Source organism: Callospermophilus lateralis, chromosome 7 (assembly GCF_048772815.1).
Source record: "Callospermophilus lateralis isolate mCalLat2 chromosome 7, mCalLat2.hap1, whole genome shotgun sequence".
In the NCBI taxonomy this organism is placed as follows: Eukaryota; Metazoa; Chordata; class Mammalia; order Rodentia; family Sciuridae; genus Callospermophilus; species Callospermophilus lateralis.
Genome location: NC_135311.1, coordinates 10,581,842 through 10,600,650, shown reverse-complemented (window position 1 = coordinate 10,600,650; position 18,809 = coordinate 10,581,842).

Sequence of the window (18,809 nt, the reverse complement as noted above, 5' to 3'; positions counted from 1 at the left end):
CCAACCCAGCCTCGTCCTTGAAAGATAAGGCTACACAGCAGTAAACATATGTTGGCTGAGGAGTCAGGCAGACATGGGCCCTGTGTTCCCACCACACACTAGTGGAGATTTGGGGGCAAGTGACCATGCTGAATCTCAGTGTCCTCAGCACTACTGTAGAGACACCACCAACTGTGGATAGTGTCTCTTGAGGATTTAATGGAGTAGTCTGTATACAGAGATCACTTGGCAGTGGTTACAGTTCACCACATGTATTTTATTTCTGTTTCTGATATGTTGTGACACTGAGATTAAACCTTTGCATTGCATCTCAGTGGAAATTGGAAAAAGAAAAAGATGGCCACACCTGAAAAGGCACAGACTAAAGCAAGGGTTGGGAAATAAATTTAGTCAGTTAACATTCTGATACAGTGAGAGGACATAGACTTCTGCTCTTCCTAAAAACTGATTTAATAAGTAAAGACTCCCAAGGATTTCAAAAGTTTATCTTGAGGAAAAGTTGAACTCTACCTTGAGTAAGAGGAAAGAAGAATATTTTTTTCTCTACATACTCTATAAAGCTACTATCACTGAGGGCTCTTGTTCAACAAGAGTGACATTCCTGGAAATTGTGGAGAGAAATGCTCTCTGCTGTCTGAATAACTGGGTCAGTTCCCCATCATGTACACTGGCCATTGACAATTTACATGAGAACATAACTCTCAGACTGAACTTATGATTCAACATGTAATCTATGGAGGAAAGAATCATTAGTGCTCCTTTGTGTTGAAAACTACAGCCATGTATGGTGAAACAGAAACAGGAATGATTGATTGAAGGATAGCCTTCTCAGAGGAAGTTGAGAAACTAAGTCAACGCTCAAGAACCATAAGAGACTTCCATATGATTTTTGAATATTCTATCTCATGAAAACAAGAGAGGAAATCATTAGAAAATAAATGCAATTTCCAAGGACACTGCAGAAGGAATGATTTAACCCCTTTAAAGACTGAGGTCTGACCAATCCCTCCTGGAACAAGTTGTAGTAATGTCTGTGAGGTGCTTCTAATCCCTTCCTCCTAACTCCAGCCTACCTGTAACTATGGCTGGCACATTGCAGACCAGGATTAAAAAAAAACTGACCTGGCAAGAAAAATAACAAAGTTTCAGATCCACCTGACCTCTACACCTGCTGGGAAACAAAATGGGTCTCCTGGCTCTGCAGGCATATGTCTCAGCCTAGATAGTGGAGTTGAGTGCAGAGAATTTGTGATTTACCAGGGAGACAACTTGTATTCATCTGAATTAGGATAAAAGTACTCACTGGTTCCATCCACAGGAGAGCTGACTTTAGGCTCACGTGATGGTAACACAGAGCTTCTGTCAAGTTCTTGTGTGTCACACAAATTAGGATGATCAGAGTACCGAAAATATTTTTCATCCAGCTGGAGGTCATTGTCTTCCTCTTCCTGCTGTTCACTGTTCGGACTGCTGGGACAGCTGAGGCAGGGAAGAACAAAAGATGAAATCATGGTGGTTTAGAAGTTACAGTCTCCCAGCTGGTCCCGATTCAAAGCTGAAGGGTGGAGTCCCAAACAGGTGCCTCCCTTCAAAAATGATCCAGAAAACCATTTTCATCTCAAGGACATAGTTTAGATGCCGTGGTATGAGAGAGAGACCAAGGGCCACCATTGCTCAGTGTACTGATAACAAGATACCAAGCTCAAGGGGAAGAGGGCACAGCTCTGCCTATAAGGTACAGTCACATAAGGATCACACAATGAGAAGCATAGCAGGGGCCAACCTTGTGCATAAAGCATGGTGAATTTTAGACACAAGTATCTGATCAATAGTCTCCTGAATTGAAGAGTCTCAGAGACATTTTGCCTTCTTTGCACATCCATATTATGACATGATACCATTTTTGTTCTATCTACTTTTCTTGCTACGGAATACCTGTTGATAAGCTCAGGCTAACAGCACAGAAATGATTTTTGGATCTCATCCTGAGTTTGACCTTTACAAAGGGAACATATGATTTATTTAAGATCTAGAAATGCCCAAGGCTGCTCAGTTCTTCTTGAGCAGACTCACTCTTACAATACCATAAAGAAGACAGAGAACTTTGCTAATGGGTTCCATCATCTTGGATTGAATCAACAACTTCACTGCAATCAGCACTCCTACTGTACCTTTAAGAAACTTTGACTACATTTGACCTCATGCTCTGTACTTTTAGGTTTCCTGCACCCCTTTTATTTTACCCATTTTTTTCTAGCCCCTGGTCATTCATTGTTACCTGAAATAAAGTGACTCTTCTTTATCACTGTCCTCATTGTCATGGTGTTCTGTAAACATATTCAGAAATGTACAGTCATTAAATAACTCCCCTTCACTCATTCCAATACAGACACCTCCCTCAGAAGAAGACATAATTTATGTATATATAATTCAGGGAGCAACTAAGGGACTTAACCTGGAAGAACTCACATGTTGAGTTTAAAGAAATGGACTGGGATGCTATGCTGATCCATCATGCACAACGTCTCTGACTGGGTGGATCATTTTTATGGAATGCTCTTCATGTAACTGGACAAAGTCAAAATACATTTTGGTCTCCTGATCCCTGGATACTCGTCCAGGTTCTTCTGGATTTCACTAACTGCAGCTTCCTTCCTTCCACAAAGCTCATTCCAAGACTTAGTGGCTCTGGGCCCCCTCACAATTCTCAAACAGAACCAGTTTCATTCTCTATGAAGACGATTAAAATACCTGAGCCTCATTTTTCTCAATACTAGAGATTTTTTTTAAGGATCTCAAAGTTAACTTTGGCAGTGTAGAAGAAGGAAATTCCTCTTTCAGAACTTTTCTGGTATAAACCAATATTTCCACCACCTGATTCTAGCATTTTAATTTAAGCAAAATTAACCATGTCGAAGTTCTCTTTTTCTTTTTCTTTTTCTTTTTTTTTTTTTTTTTGGTACAAGCGATTGAACTTAGGGGCACATGACCACTGCACTACATCCCCAGGCCTATTTTGTATTTTATTTAGTGATAAGGTCTGAGTTGTTTACTGCCTTGCTTTTTCCTGAGGCTGGCTTTTTAAATTTTTAAAAATTTTCTTAGTTTTAGGTGGACACACAATATCTTTATTTTATTTTTTTATGGTGCCGAGAGTTGAACCCAGTGCCTCATGCATGCTAGGTGACTGTCCTACCACTTGAGCCACATCCCATGCCCTCTGAGTTGGCTTTAAACCCAAGATCCTCCTGCCTCAACCTCCTGAGCAGCTGGGATTAGAGGCTTGTGCTTGTAATCAAAGGATCAAACATGAGTAAGAACACTGAGGAGAGATCAGTTGTCCTAGGTTGTAAGAATAAGGTCATGCAGAGCCCTGATATGCACACACATAAATGGTGCCTGTGAGTAGGTTACAATCTCTACAACTTCCCTGCTCTTGTTAGTTCTAGGTTTACCATCCTGAATTTGTCACTGGACCCTCAGAAGTATAATTAATAGGAGTGCATTTGTGTTTTAATGGGGTAGTCATGAGCTGCAGCTAGACAAAGGGAGACTTCATGCTCACCCAAGAGATCAGCACGGAAGCAGGGGGGCTGGTCGATATCTGATAATTCAGAGTGACCGGGGCAAGTGTTACAGCCCTCATTCAATATGTCCTGCAGGATTTCTTTCTCCTCCTGTGGGGTTTGTCTGAGACTGGAGGGATAAAGAGTACGATTAAATGAGAGTAGTAAATATGAGTCCCAGTTGGTCTAAATAGAGGCCTAAGGGAGTGGTCACAGAAGGGCAAGAGGGTACTCCTTTCAAAGAGAAAGAAAATGATCCTCCTAGGATGTGGGCAGGGTGCACATGTCTTCATGACAGGAGATAGGAAGAGGGGCTCAATCTACTGACTAGAAAAGAGCTGAGGACAGAGACTCCACTCTCCCTGTGTGATACAACCATGAGCCACAGCATACACAGAAAATGGACTTTGTGTGTGTGTGTGTGTGGATTTCCCCCCACCAAGGCTATGACATTCCTGCCAAAAAGTCTTATCAACCAGAAAGAAACCAGATTTATACCTCATACTCAATGAACCCATACAAGACAGGAGATGTAGATTCTCTGAGGTAAAAAAACATGTAGTTAGTTTGATTACTTCTAGTTGGATACAGACAGGAACCACAGAGAAAAGAAAAACACCTCCTTAAAAGATGGACTTCTTCCATGGTTGAGGAATGCAGTCATACCAGCAGGTTGTGTTTGCCTTTGCATGTGAATTGTGTGGACACTTTGTCCCTCTTGGTTTGTTCATCTGGGGACCCTCCTCATATTTAACCCATCCTTTTCCAGGCTCTTAACACTCATTGTTACCTGGGAGCCAGTAATTCCTGTTCTTTTCCACTCTCCTCCTCTGCACCACTCCCTGAAATCAAATTCAGAAATGTCCAGTCAGTCAATGAGTAGTTTCTACATCACTCACTACAAACACAGGGGAAGCCTGAACTCAATGAAGAATCATCAGTCCCAGACGTTTACCAACACGGCTGTTATATGTCTGTGGATCTGATATGGTACAACAGAATACTGTTAAAAAAGGTTTGAGCTATTCTTGAGGATGAAAAGGCATTTTCATGTCTCCAGTAGAAATCACTAACTGGGAATTAACCTATGCCCACCCGACACTTCCCTGTAAACTAAAAGTTGTTACAGTCTTTGTGTTTCAGTATTCCACTGTTAGTAAACTGAAGGCAAAATAACAATATCTTTACTTCTGGAAATGATGGATTTCCTTTTGATGAAAGAAAAGAGGAGAAAAAATTTTGGAGAAAATCTTTTTCTCAGAGGGGAAATAGACAATCATACCTCACTTTAGTGACCATAAACCTATCTGCAACTTACGATATTTTTGGAACTGGTTGGCCAGGGTATACACAGTAGATTGACATAAGATGAATTTTTCTTCCAGATCTCGGAAATTCATTTTCTGTTCTTGTAATTCAGCCTGTAGTCCCCGTATGATTTCTTGAAGTTTCATCTGAGGCTCTCCGTCAAGGTTCATTTCAGCCCCTCCATCAGGGGAAGGGCTGAAGAATTCTGCCATGTTTGTACAGTAAATGTACAGCCAGGACCTGCAAAGAAAACCCAAACATGTTATGGGTTAAAAACAAGTGAATCCAAGAGCTGGCTGCAGTGGCAAACGCCTATAATCTCAGAGGCTCAGAAGGTGAGACAGAAGGATCTAGAGTTAGAAGTCAGCTTGAGCAATGGCAAGGTGCTAAGCCACTCAGTGAGACCCTGTCTCTTAATAAAATACAAAAAAAGGGCTGCATATGTGGCTCAGTGTTTGAGTGCTTCTGACCCAAATATTTAAAAAAAAATAAAATAACCGAAGTAGCATTCATCAGGACTAAGGGAAGACAGAAGCTGTCATGATTCACTTACTGTTGAAAAACAAGTACTCAGCAGTCCACAACACTTGAAACTCCTTCACTTTTCAAAGAAGGATTTACACACCTGAGTCTATAGCATGGACTCAAGACAGAAATGAGGAGGTAGGGCTGAGTGCGCTAGGTAACAGTCTAACAGAATCAGAAGGTAGGAGATGTCATGGAATGTGGGAGCCTCTGCCTTCCAATGGCCTCATGATGGCTGACCCACTGGTTTCTTCAGAAGGTCACTACAGACGTCGACCGCCACTCATTGGGCAGTCTCAGTACTTGTGTACCCTCATGCCAATGATACCAACTTTTCTTTGTTCCCTTCTCCAAACACCATATTTCACATTACTCCTACAGGTATATGTTGAGAGTCCTCGAAGTAAAATTGGTTTCCCAACAAGTTAAAATTATCTACAGGACTACCCAGTGGTCACCTCATTATGTCCTTAATAATAAAGTGGATCATAAGGCTTTTCCTCAAGGGAACAATGCAAAACTGTCAATGTAATATAGTCATAATGTTCTTCTCTGAATATGCAGTCATTATTTCAAAATCCACTAAAAATACAGAACGAAGAGTAAACCATGAGTGTTTGAAATTGTTTTCTGTACTCTCAATATTATTTTCTTATACTCCATTTTTATTGTGGCCTCTTTTCTCTCACTGGGACATCTGTTGGTGTATAGGACTCTGAAGGAATTCCTTACTTATTATAAAAGTTCCAATTGGCTCAGGCAGTAGGAACATGGAAAGGAGAATAGAAACATGGAGGGGAGCCATGCTAAGTCTTTGTGAACCCTCAACTGTGGGACACTCATTGGAAGAAATTTTCCAGATCCCTCTTACTAAGTCCAAAGCAGATAATGTCCAGTGCTGACTCTGCTCTTCATGGCAATCTTCCCTTCCCTAGGTCAGGCGACTGGTGTCTGCTATCAATGTTCTCACCTACTGAGAACCATGGCTGAATCTGAAGCAGATACATTAAGCTCTTTTCAGTAAGGATTGGATACCCTTCCTAGCATGCTGCAAGGAAATGAGCCCAGTGCTTTACCTGTCCAAGCTCAGCAAATGCATTCATTTGGTTTAACTCACTTATAATGTAAGTTCTCTATATACATGGAGATTTTACATTTTATACACATCACAGGGTAAACTGAGGAGCAAATCAGGGGAGTTAGTTTATTCTGCTTCTATGAACACAAGAGTCATCGACTCTCATCCACTTGAATGTCAGAAAGCCAGGCTTTTAGCCACACCTTCCTCCATTTGGACTGCAAACCTGAAAATTACTTCAATTACTTACCTGCATTTGAAATAAAGTTTGAGTAAAAACAAGAGTTGAACTTTGAGGAATGACAATATTAGTTTGTTTTGAAGTGGATGGAAAATGCTGAGGTCTAGAGAAAACATCATGATAATCTTCGCAAGGAAGAACTTATGTGTCTTACTTATCCTGCCTCTTTCTCCAGCTGGCCAGAACATACTCAGTATCTATTGATGTCATCAAAATCATCTTCAGATCTTGAGAATATGGATTTCTATGAGCCAAACTGGAGAGCAGGTGTTGGTCTGAGAAGTCATCCATCATTATGCTGGGACCTGTTGGAAACAACCAGTAGGGGGATCAACCTGACTACCAACATTTTTTTGATACAGCACTGGCTACACTCACCAATGAGTCCACTATCAATTCTTCCACTTGCTGTTCACAAGACTGACGGTTCTGTATAAGCTAAGAGTATGTTCGACCCATCTCTGTGTTCACAGTTTCCAGTGAGGCCCAAGCACTGAGGCAGGTTACACTCAATGAATGCATAAAAGTCGTTGCATACCACAGTTATTACAATGAAGTCCCTTTACAGTGTCATCTAAAGCCTTCTAGTTACTGTCCCCTTCAATGAGTCCACAAGTGCCACATACAGAGTCCTGCACATAACTCTGCAGATGTGAAGAAAAGAAAACTGTCCTGAGAACAGTTTGTTTCCCACCTATCATCCACATTGCACTCTAGGGTTTGTAATCAGTGCTTCTGTCAGTTTTAATTTTTTTTTAATTTTTAATTTGTATATAAGTTAAAGGTTGACTGAAGAAAAGACTTACACATTGACTTACGCTTGTTCTGAAAGATAGGTGTTAGAAAAGCATCCATGTGCCAGTGATTTACGAAGACCATGCCTCACAGGAGGAAGAGGGAGTGGAGCTGAGGGAGCTGGGAAGAAAAGGCAAAACAGCCTGCAAAGTGTGTGATTTCAAGGACAGCACCATGTGTTTAAAAAATAATTTTTATAGTATTTGGACACTCAGTGTGGCAGTTACAGAGAAGAGCAAGACAGCAGCTTTGGATACAGAAAAGAGTTCAGAGTGAAAACCATAGAAGTGAGTCAATGTTATGCATAACCAAAGTTGAATTTTACACTCTCCTATCAAGTGAATATAGCTTCCTGCATGCGGAAAGTCCCACAGAACTTGTGCCTTCTAGGCCTCTTCCTGTCAATATTTTTACATCATGTGATATATTGGTGTTGTTTGTGTAGCTGCTGTTTTTTCTTTTTATACAATTGATATAGCTAGCCTAATTCTCTAAAAAAAATAATAATATTTTTGTAAAAATATTAGGATGTCTGTATAGCCTGGCCATAAGTTGATGTTGTAAAGCTGATTGGAATGCCTGCTGGGCCTTGAACTCACCCATGCCCAGTTTCCCTGACCAGATAATAACCCTTTCCTAAAACTTAGTGATGCCTCATGAATCCTGGCCTGCCCTGGCCAGATAACAACCCTCTCTGAGACTCTAACAACCTTCCTAAATTTTGATGTCAGGGCCATCAAAAATGTAAACTTGTGTTATGCTCCTCAGAGTTTTGTTATCTGTAACCCCCCCTTTGTGTAACTTTTTGGGCTATAAAACACAGAAATTATATGGAAATTTTTGAGTGAAATGTTCCAGTAACTTTCTACCAGGGTATAGGATAAATATGCCCAAATTAATTATATTTCTATCAAATAACAATACATCCTCCAAAAATGAAATTGGGGAACTGATTTAATTCACATAAGCTTTACTAATAATAAAATACATAAGAAATTCAATGAAAGAAAAGTAAGATGTGTATGGTGAAAATTACAAAAGGTAAATTAGAGATCTAAATAAATAGAAAACATGCTCTGCATTAATAATAGTAATAACTTTAAAATAAATAAAAGGAACTAATTAACAAAAATTTGATTCTTTCGTTCATTTTACATCTATATATATATTATAAATAACTCATCATAACTTGACTTTCATTTTATATGCTAATTGTATTAATATTTGATTTTATGCTAATAAAGGATCTTGATTTTCTTCTTTGTGTTTCTTTAATTTGTTTTACTGCTGGATATAATTTTCAGTAAATAAGGCTCAATGGGAAATTCTGCCCAATAGCATTCCTACATTTATTTATTATTTAATCTTTTCTGTCCACCTAGAAGGCTAAATTCTTTCAAGTTTCCATGGTTTAATTTGTTGTATAAATAAATCATATCATCTTCAAATAATGATGATTTCTCCTTTATTTATGCCCTTTATTATTATTTACTGACTAATAATAACACTCTTGTTCTGTTCCTAATTTTAATGTTAAATCTTCCTTTTTTATAATTAAGAATATTTACCATAACTTAGGTTAAAGATATATAAAGAATCTCCCTTTTATTCCAGAGAATTAAAGTAATTTTCTTCATCAATATGTTATTTTTATTGAGGACTTTATAAGCCACATAGGAAAATAATCAGATGTTTTATTTTTTTCTCTTTAAATTCTTTATATAGGCAACTATATTAATGGATCTTTCTAATGTTCAATTATTCTTGCGCTTCTGGCTTCTACCAGAAGTATATGATATTTAATGTACATAAATTCCTAAGTGGAACTGGATAATAGCTATTGGGTGTCAGGTTTATTTGTTTGCTTTGTCTTTATTTTTGTGCTTTACTTATCTTCCAGTAGTTTTGACAGGTTGTTGACTTTGGGAGCGAGATGGATTCTTTCCTTGTAAGATGACTTCAATTATAGCATTCACCTCTTTGAAACTGTCTGTCACAGAAGAATCTAGGACCTTCTGAATAGTTATAATATTGACTACAGAACAACTTTTTGTTAGCTGGTATATTTAGGGTTCTTTCCTCCTTTGGGTCTCATTTTCATTGTTTTTCATTTTTAACAAAAATTTTCATCTCATTTTGATTTCAAATGACCAACATAAAGTTGTACAAAGTCTTTCATGAATTACTAATTACTACATCCATTAAAAGCCACCTTTTAAATCTCAATGTATGAACATTATTGGGCGCTGCCACATAAGAGCTGAGCGCCCCCTAGCTTTGAGCGATGGAAATGTGGACCCTGGCTTCCCTGAATATTACCTTTATCCATCCTCCTAGAGTTTACTTTCATATTTTATTAACTTTTTAAAAATAAAATTTATTTTATTGTAGAATAATTTTTTGGTAATGAAATTATGGCCTTTGCTGGTGAATGGATGGAACTGGAGAATATCATGCTAAATGAAATAAGCCAGTCCCCCAAATCCAAAGATAGAATGTTCTCTCTGATATATGGAAGTTAACCCACAACAAGGTGGGGAAGATTAGAAGTTCATTGGACTAGACAAAGGGGAATGAAGGGAAGGGAGCAAGGATGGGAATAAAAAGGACAGTAGGATGAATCAGGCATATGTTTCCTAACCTTGTATTATGAATAAATACCAATGTAACTCCATGTTATATACGACGACAATAATGGAATCATAATTGGAACAAGCTATACTTATTCTATGTGTGTATAATACGTGAAAATATACTTTACTGTCGTGTATATATAGAAAAACCCAAATTAAATAAATACAATTATGACTTATTTGATAACTTCTGTTATATAATTAACTTTAATATCCACTCAGGTAATACTGCATTCATACTTGTTTTCTTTCTTCTATAGCTTTTAATTTACTCCATGTTTCTTTTACATTTTTGAGTTGAATGTCCAGGTTGTTAATTTGCAAACTTTCTGATTTTCTACCAATTATTTTAGTTTCAAACTGCTGTGCAACTCTACCTTGGTTGTATAATATCATTATCATCTGTAGACATGACTAGATATTCAAGAGAATATATATACACCAATCTACAAAAAACACAATATAGTGAATATATTGAAAGGACATAAACCAAACATTAATGCTACAAATAACTATAGTGATTAGGAAAAAAATTAGACTTACAAAATAAAATAAAACCAAAAACTACAGGAGAAAACAATTTCATTATTCCACAAGAAATTGTACTATCCTATGGGTGAAGACAATAACTGTTATTTCCCTCTGCCAAAGTAACTCCATTTTGAAAATCAGCACCTGCCCACCCAGGCATATCTTTCCCATTAGGCCCACCCGGAAAGAGTCCCTACTACAGAAACCACAGCAAAGACATCAAGTAACAATCACAGGACCAGACAGGTTCCTTTTCAACTACTCCATTGTACTTGACAATATACTTAAGGAGTTTTGTTTTTGTTTTTTTCCCAGCAGGCTGCTGCATCTTGCAGAAGGGTAGCCTGACAGATCATCTCTATCAATAAACCTTTGCTTGAACTCAGAGATGTGTCTCTCATGTGCCAGATACCCTAATAACCACCACTTCCTTGTTTTCAATTTTGAGGTTACAGAATCCACACCTTTCTGCCAAAAACTAAGTAGAAAGAAATAATCTCTGCTAACAAACCAAGAGTAATTAAGAAAATCATTAGTGAGACTTATTCTTAACTAAAATCATGCAGAAGATAAATTCCAAAAGGAAAAATATATATATGTAACATTAATTTTCACGTTTGGAACGTTCCATGGTATAATTATTTCTTCCTTGTTTGGCTAAATTGCATCATTGTCTACCCACATTTTTGACTAACAGTGTTGGTGAGGCACAGAACACTTTCAAAACAAAATTCCCCCTCCTACCTATTCTCTGGGTCCTCAGAGTCTCGTTCACAGATCCCCTGTGTTCTCCAAACTGGAAAATTCTCTAGAACTACAAGATGTGGCTTTGGACAGATCACTCTTCCTAAGTAAGGAAATAATGGAAGAAAAGTCACTTACAAATGACTTAAAATAGTATACTTTAGTACATTTGTAACAATGTAAAGGAATGTTCCTTCTGATACTTTTTCATAGTGTTCAACTAAGCTTTTTTTTTTTTTTCCTCTTTTGTCTTATTTCCATGAAAGATAAACATTTCTTAGTTACTTCTTTTCTGGTTTGTGTCTGTTTACATTCCTTTAATATTTATTCATGTGTATTTTTTCCTTTTCAGCTTTACTGAGATACATTTGGCAAATAAAATCAAATATAATTAACATATACAGCATAATGTTTTGATGTATGTATACTTTAATGAAATGATCACCACAACCAAAATAATTAACATTTTCATCACCTAACAGTTACTTATCATTTTTTCTTTTCTTTTTAAAGATGAGAACATTTAAAATTTGCTCTATTAGCAAAGTTTAAATACACAATATTGTATTGTTAATTATGCCAAATATTAGATACCCAGAACTTATCTTACATAACAGAAACCTAAATTTTAACCAACATTTCTGCATTTCCACCTTCCCCCAATCCCTGGAAACCACCATGTTTTTTGAATTGGACATTTTAGACTCCACATATAAGTGGGATCACGCAGTATTTTCCTGTTTTCTTGATTGTTTCATTTTGCTTAATAGTCCTCGAGGTTCATCTGAGTTCCTACAAATGGCACAATTTTCTTCTTTCTTAAGGGTAAAAAATATTCCATTCTATATAGGTGAATTATGTATTTATATATCCCACATTTTCTTTGTTTATCCGTTATTGGACATTAAAACTACTTTTTATTCTGGCTATTTTGAATAATCCAACAATGAGCATCATAGTGCTGATATGACTTTAGACAGTGATTTTATTCCCTTTGGATATAAATTCAGAAGGGAACCTGCTAGAGCATGAGACACTTCTATTTTTACTACTTTGAGAAAACGTCATACTGTTTTCCATAACAGTTGTACCAATTTCCATTCTTAACAACAGCATGTAGGGTTTCCCTCTTCCCCACATCATCAGCATCTTTTTTATCTTTTTGCCTTCTTGACAATAGCTTTTATTTTCCAGTACTAAGTATTAAGCCCATGGTGTGATGCCACTGAGCTACATCCCCACCCCATTTTTTTTAAATTCTGTATTTGAAACAAGATCTTACTAAGTTAAAACTGGCCTTCAACTTGTGATCCTCCTGCCTCAGGCTCCTGAGTCACTAGGATTACGGGGGTGCACCACCATGCCAGAGTGATAGTAGCCATTCTAATAGGCAAAGATGATATCTCATTAAATATACAAATTCAGTAAGGATGCAGGATACAAAATCAACGTACAAAAATCAGTAGTGTTTCTATATATAAATACTGAATTTTCCGAATGGGAAATGTAAAGAACAAGCCCATTTATAGCAGCAACAAAAGGAACAAACCTAGTTTAAGTTTTGTTAAACTTAACAAAAGAAGGGAAGACTAAAAATTATAAAATATTGATGAAAACAATTGACACACAGATAAATAAAACAGCATCCCACGTCCATGAATTGGAAGAATCAATATTGTTAAAATGTCCATACTTTCCTAAGTGATCTACAGATTTAATGTAAAAGACCAAAAATGAGTCCACACATTCTTGGTGAGCTGACTTTTCACAAGCATGCTAAGAATTTGCACTAGGAAAAAAGAGTCATCTCAACAAATGGTAATGAGAATACTGCACATCTATATGCAAAAGAAATAAATTAGACTCTTATCTCAAACTAGATATGAATGTTAATTCAAAATTGACTGAAGACTTAAATGGTAAAACTAAAACAGCAAAACTACCAGAATAAAACTTAGAGAAAGGCTGGGGTTGTAGCTCAGTGGTAGAGCGCTTGCCTCGCGTGCGGGAGCCCCTGAGTTTGATCCTCAGCACCATATAAGTAAAAATAAAGATATTGTGTCCATCAACAACTAAGAAGAAAAAAAAAAAACTTAGAGAAAAGATCTTTTAGCAGCTACTGTTGAAAATGTGCTATAATCATCTGTTGACAACCTGTATTTCCATCAAAAGGAGTATAATTATGACATTAGAATACATTTAACAAAACTACAAAATGTTAACAACAGAAGATATCAAATAACATCAACCTATAAATCTTTAATTGTCAAAGATTTTTTAAATAAAGTCCTGTCTTTTCTTTTTAACATCTATTTTTATTTTTTCATTAAGGTTACCAAAAAAAAAAAAAAAAATCCAGAAGCAGTGGTGCACACCTTAATCCCAGGGACACAGGAGGCTGAGGCAGGAAGATGACGTGTTCGAGGCCAGCCAGGGAAACTTAGCAAGACTGTTTCAAAAAAAAAAAAAAAACATAAAGGCGGGAAATTTAGCTCAGTGGCTCAGTGGTAGAGCTTCCCTGGGGTCAATGTCCAGCACAAAAGGGAAAGAAAAGAGTTTAAGATAAAGATGTAGAGGGTAAGTGCCTGGACAGTGTTATGTGCTCACACAATTGGACCTCTTCAGAAGCTCTATTTTAGTCTCAGCATTTCTTCAACCTTCCAACTTCTGTCTACACTCAATATCCTTTCTGTGATTAATTTCTAGAGGCTTTACATATTCAAGGGTTTTTTTTTTAATTTAATCCTATAGGTCAATGGCCTTCTCTTTTTTATGTTCCATAGGAAATGTTCCCTTAGATAGCAATTCCACACATTTGAATTATGAAATAATGTCCCTGATCAGCACAGTGAAGTGTTATTAAAAAAAATGCCTCTTTGTCAGTATTAATCCACAATACTTGGGTAATTTCCCTGACCTCTTGTTATATCACCTTCAGATTCTCAAAAGCCTTATAGAATTACTTCCAATTTTTTTCATGATTTTACTAATGAGTCCATGAACTTCCATTTCTTCAAAATCCATGTGCAAGTCCCTCTGTCCTTATCTCCACATCTTACGTCATCAATTGAAATATATAGTTAGAGTCAAGGCTATTGACATAATCAGGGTCCACATGATCCAAAGGAGCTCTGAGGCCCTTGGAGCTAAAATTCCAAATGGAAATCCCTGCAATTCTTCCTATATCTGTTACATTTTTGTTCCACAGGAAATAAGTGTTAAGTTATGTTACCATATATTATAGTAGTGCTGTCTCATAGATCTACTAACATGATTGAACTGTTCTGTGATGATCAGTACAGAATTGAATTGAATTGAATTAATTAAACTGATCTAAATTTGGGAAAATGCATTTTCAATATTTAAGCTCAAAATGGTATCTTTTGAATTTTTATCCACATTGTCCTGGCTTTCTATGGTACATACGCACCCAGCATATATATTAAACCAGCCAGGCCTTCCCCTTGTTTCTGAATCCTCAAGACAGACACTGCTCAGCTCAAGAGGAAACCCAATACACCTGCACAGTGACAGCAGTTCTTCATTTGAGGACTCTGAAGGATCCATCACAAAGTCCTATTCTTTTCCATCCACACTACCCACCCTGTGATATTCTATATTCAATGACTAAAGATTATTGTTCCTTGATTCCTTGCACTATCAGTGAAGTGCACTAGGGGGCGCAGTTGCCATCACCTAAAGCTGGCTTCTCATTACCATTGAGTGCCACTACTCCAGTCAACTCCAGCCAAGACAGGTGACCCACCTGGAGGAGTCCATGAAGCTGCCCAGTGTGAAATATTTCAGAAACAGATTTACTACTGAATTTCAAATTTTAAATTTCTCGTATCTGGTTAATTGAACATAATGTTCCTCTCTTTGTAATGTAAACTTTTCTTTCTACTTCTCCCACTCAAAGGCTTTTTATTTACAATGATCTGAATTTATATCTTAGAATAAATTTCTTTAGATTAAATATTGCTTCATCTGGCAGGTAATGTGTTAGTCACATTATCAGTTAATATACTTTAGAAACTTCTGGCCTGAGATCTCTCTGTCTCTGTATCTCTCGTCTCTCTTCTCCCTCACCACTCCTTTTGTCTTAGACTTTACTATATTTTAATTTCTTTTAATTTTAGAATTCAAGAAATGGCATAAAGAGAATATAGAAAGTTGCCATATACCTCTCGCCTAGTTTACCCTAAGATTGCATCTTATATTACGGGTAGATTTGTTAAAACTAAAACATTATCATTAGCATTTGCTCAAAGTTTTCATCTAAGATATGAATATGCATTTAGTTATTTCTCTTTAGTCTTCTCTGATCTGTAAGAGTTTCTCCTCTTTAGTTTTCATGAACTTGATAATTGCAAACAGTATTGGCCAGATGTTGTAAAATGCCCATCTTTTCAGGTTAGTCTGATGTTTCTTTCATGATTGGTTTGAGGTGTGGATTGGAAGGGAGAGTACCATATGAAAACCCTCCCATCCATCATCTCAAAATCCCGTCACACCCACAAGACTTACCACTGATGGTGTTAAACGTGATCCCTTGGTGAAGGTTCTGTATTCCAGCTTTTTCCACTGTAAATTTATTTTTACCTTTGCACAAAGGCCAGCCCACATTAAACTTCATGTCTTGGGTTAGATTTCTGTAACAAAGATGTAGTCCTGTTTTCTTGTTTTTAATATATTCACAATTTATTTATATCTGGGAGGACAAATACATATTTATTTTCTACTTTGGGTTTTTCCTGGGTATTATACCATCTGTAGGTCACCTTTTCGCCTGACCATATCAGTGACTTACTTCTCTGTCTCTGTTTATCCATTTCCCTAATTTTCCCGTGCACACTGATTCCCCAAGCCTTGGCCTGAATTCAGCTCTACAGTCATCTCTATCCCTGTTATAACACTGTGTGAGAAACTTTCTATAGGAATTGAAACAATAGCCTTAACTAAATTGTTTTTCTCTATATGGATGTAACTAGAGCGGGAAGACCAATTCCAGGATTTTTTTTGCTATCCATGTCTGTGAAATGAAAACTTCACAAAGAATCATTGTGAAGATTAAATGGGGAATTCGGTGAAGATCACAGAAGAAACATTTGACAATCATGAGCTGCTAGTATCACCTGAACTGCTACTACCAAGATCATCATCACAGAGGAGCTCAGTAACTCCAGGAAACACTGATGCCAACCTTGTAATGTGTGATATACCTGAAGGTGCTGATCACTTTCATCTGCTCCTTAGATTACTAGATCTTTAAACTTTTCAGGTCTTGATTCTAATAAATTTTGGCTTTGGGGGGGAAGAAATCCACAAAATTTTAAAAATATTTTGTTTGACTTAATAATAGTTGTATTAATTATGGAGTACAATGAATCATCTCAATACATGAATGCATTGTGGCATTTAAAAATTAGATTAATTAATATATTGATGGGCTGGGGTTATAGCTCAGTGGTGGAGCACTTACTAGCACATGTGAGGCACTGGGTTTGATACTCAGCACCACATAAAAATCTATTTATTTATAAAAATAAATAAATAAATAAATAAAGGTATTGCGTCCATCTACAACTAAAAAATAGTTTTAAAAATAAAAAAAATTAAAAATATTCATAATTTATTCATCACCTCACATATTTGTAGTTTTCTTTCTTGTTTATTTAATCTATTTTTTTTTTTTTTACTGGGGATTAAACCCAGGGATGCTTTTAAGCACCATGTTATTGACTTACAATACCAGTTAAAATTTCACATTTGGTCATGGTGAATAATATCATTTAGGGAAAACTTTTTTACTGAGTATAACTAGTAAAGATAGATTTTGAAAAATATCATTTATTTTGAAATATCTGAGGGTCATCAAGACAGTGAAGGATTAGAGGTCCATGATTCAAGAAAGGAAGGAAGTTCCTGGCATCCAGAGCCACATTCCTTCATCTACAGGTATCTGGGAATTCCAAAAGCACAGATGAGACTGAGCAGAACTTTCTGCAGAGCCATGGGACCCAGGAGAAAATAACTAGAAGCTGGAGCCTCCATAGAAGACACACAGTGGTCAATACATTCAGTATGAGGTTGCAACCCCTAAAACCTTACATCCTCAATCCCTAGGCCCTAGGACTAAGATGAATCATCAGTAGAAAAATAAATAAATAAATAAATAAATAAAGTTGCCCTAATAAGTGATTAAAAATCCAAATTTGAATAGTTTCACTTCCTGATCTGATGAAAAGCAGCAAGTATTGCTAGTCACTAACCCTGTAAGGCTGAACAATTGAAAGGACAAATAAATAAAAATTAAATACTTATTCTTTGCTGCATTTAAATTCTATTTAGATTTTTAAATTAACATAGAAAAACAATTCAAATATCTAACAACCATAAGACATAGTCAGAAGAAGGATAAATGGAATTAAAGTGTTCTGTCATTGAGTTAGCTCCTCCTTTAGTGCTAACTTAGTTAGCACTAAAATATCAATTTCTATTAAATCTAAACATGTAGGATTGTGTAAGAGTTTCTAAGGTGGCCAATTAAAATGCTAAAAGATCATGAAATCAACAAGTTAAGAAATGAGAAAATGCTGTAGTGAGAAATACTTAATCTGAAATAGGCAGAAAAGGGTCAGAAAAAGAAGGATAAAATAGCAAAACGGTAGGTGGAAAGTTAATTAGTTAATTAATTAATTAATCTATCTATCTACTTATTTATCTATTTATTTTACTGGATATTGAACCCAAAGGTGCTTAACTACTTACCCACATTCCCAGCCCTTTTAATTTGCTTATTAATTGATTGATTTTTTTTGAGACAAGTTCTCACTAAGTTGCTCAGCCTCCTTAGTCACTGGCACTACATGTGTGCAACACCACATCCATATAGAGTAGATGGTAGATTTAAAACCAAATATATAAGTAATTTCATTAATGTCAATTAATTTCATTAATTGTCAAAGTGAATAGAAAGCAACATACCTATATTATGCTTACAAGTGACAAAAACAGAGATTTACAAATTAAAGAGATGGAAAAAGATATACTTCAAAAACACTAGAAACCTGTATGGATGCACTTATTTTAGATAATCACTATATTGGCAAGTAAGCATTATTCAAGTTCAATCAATAAGTGCATCACAAGGAAGATAGAACATTTCTAAACATGTATGCATGTGATGATGCATTCTCTAAGTTATAAAACAAAACTATGGTGCAGAAAGAGGTGTATTAAAATCCACAATTTTGGTGTAGAATTTTTAATAGACTTCTATGAACAACAAAGTATAAATAAGATTTAAACATTTTTAATAAACATGACCTAATGAAACATTTGGAATTCAAAACTCTTAAAACCGAAAAGTATACATTCTTTTAAAG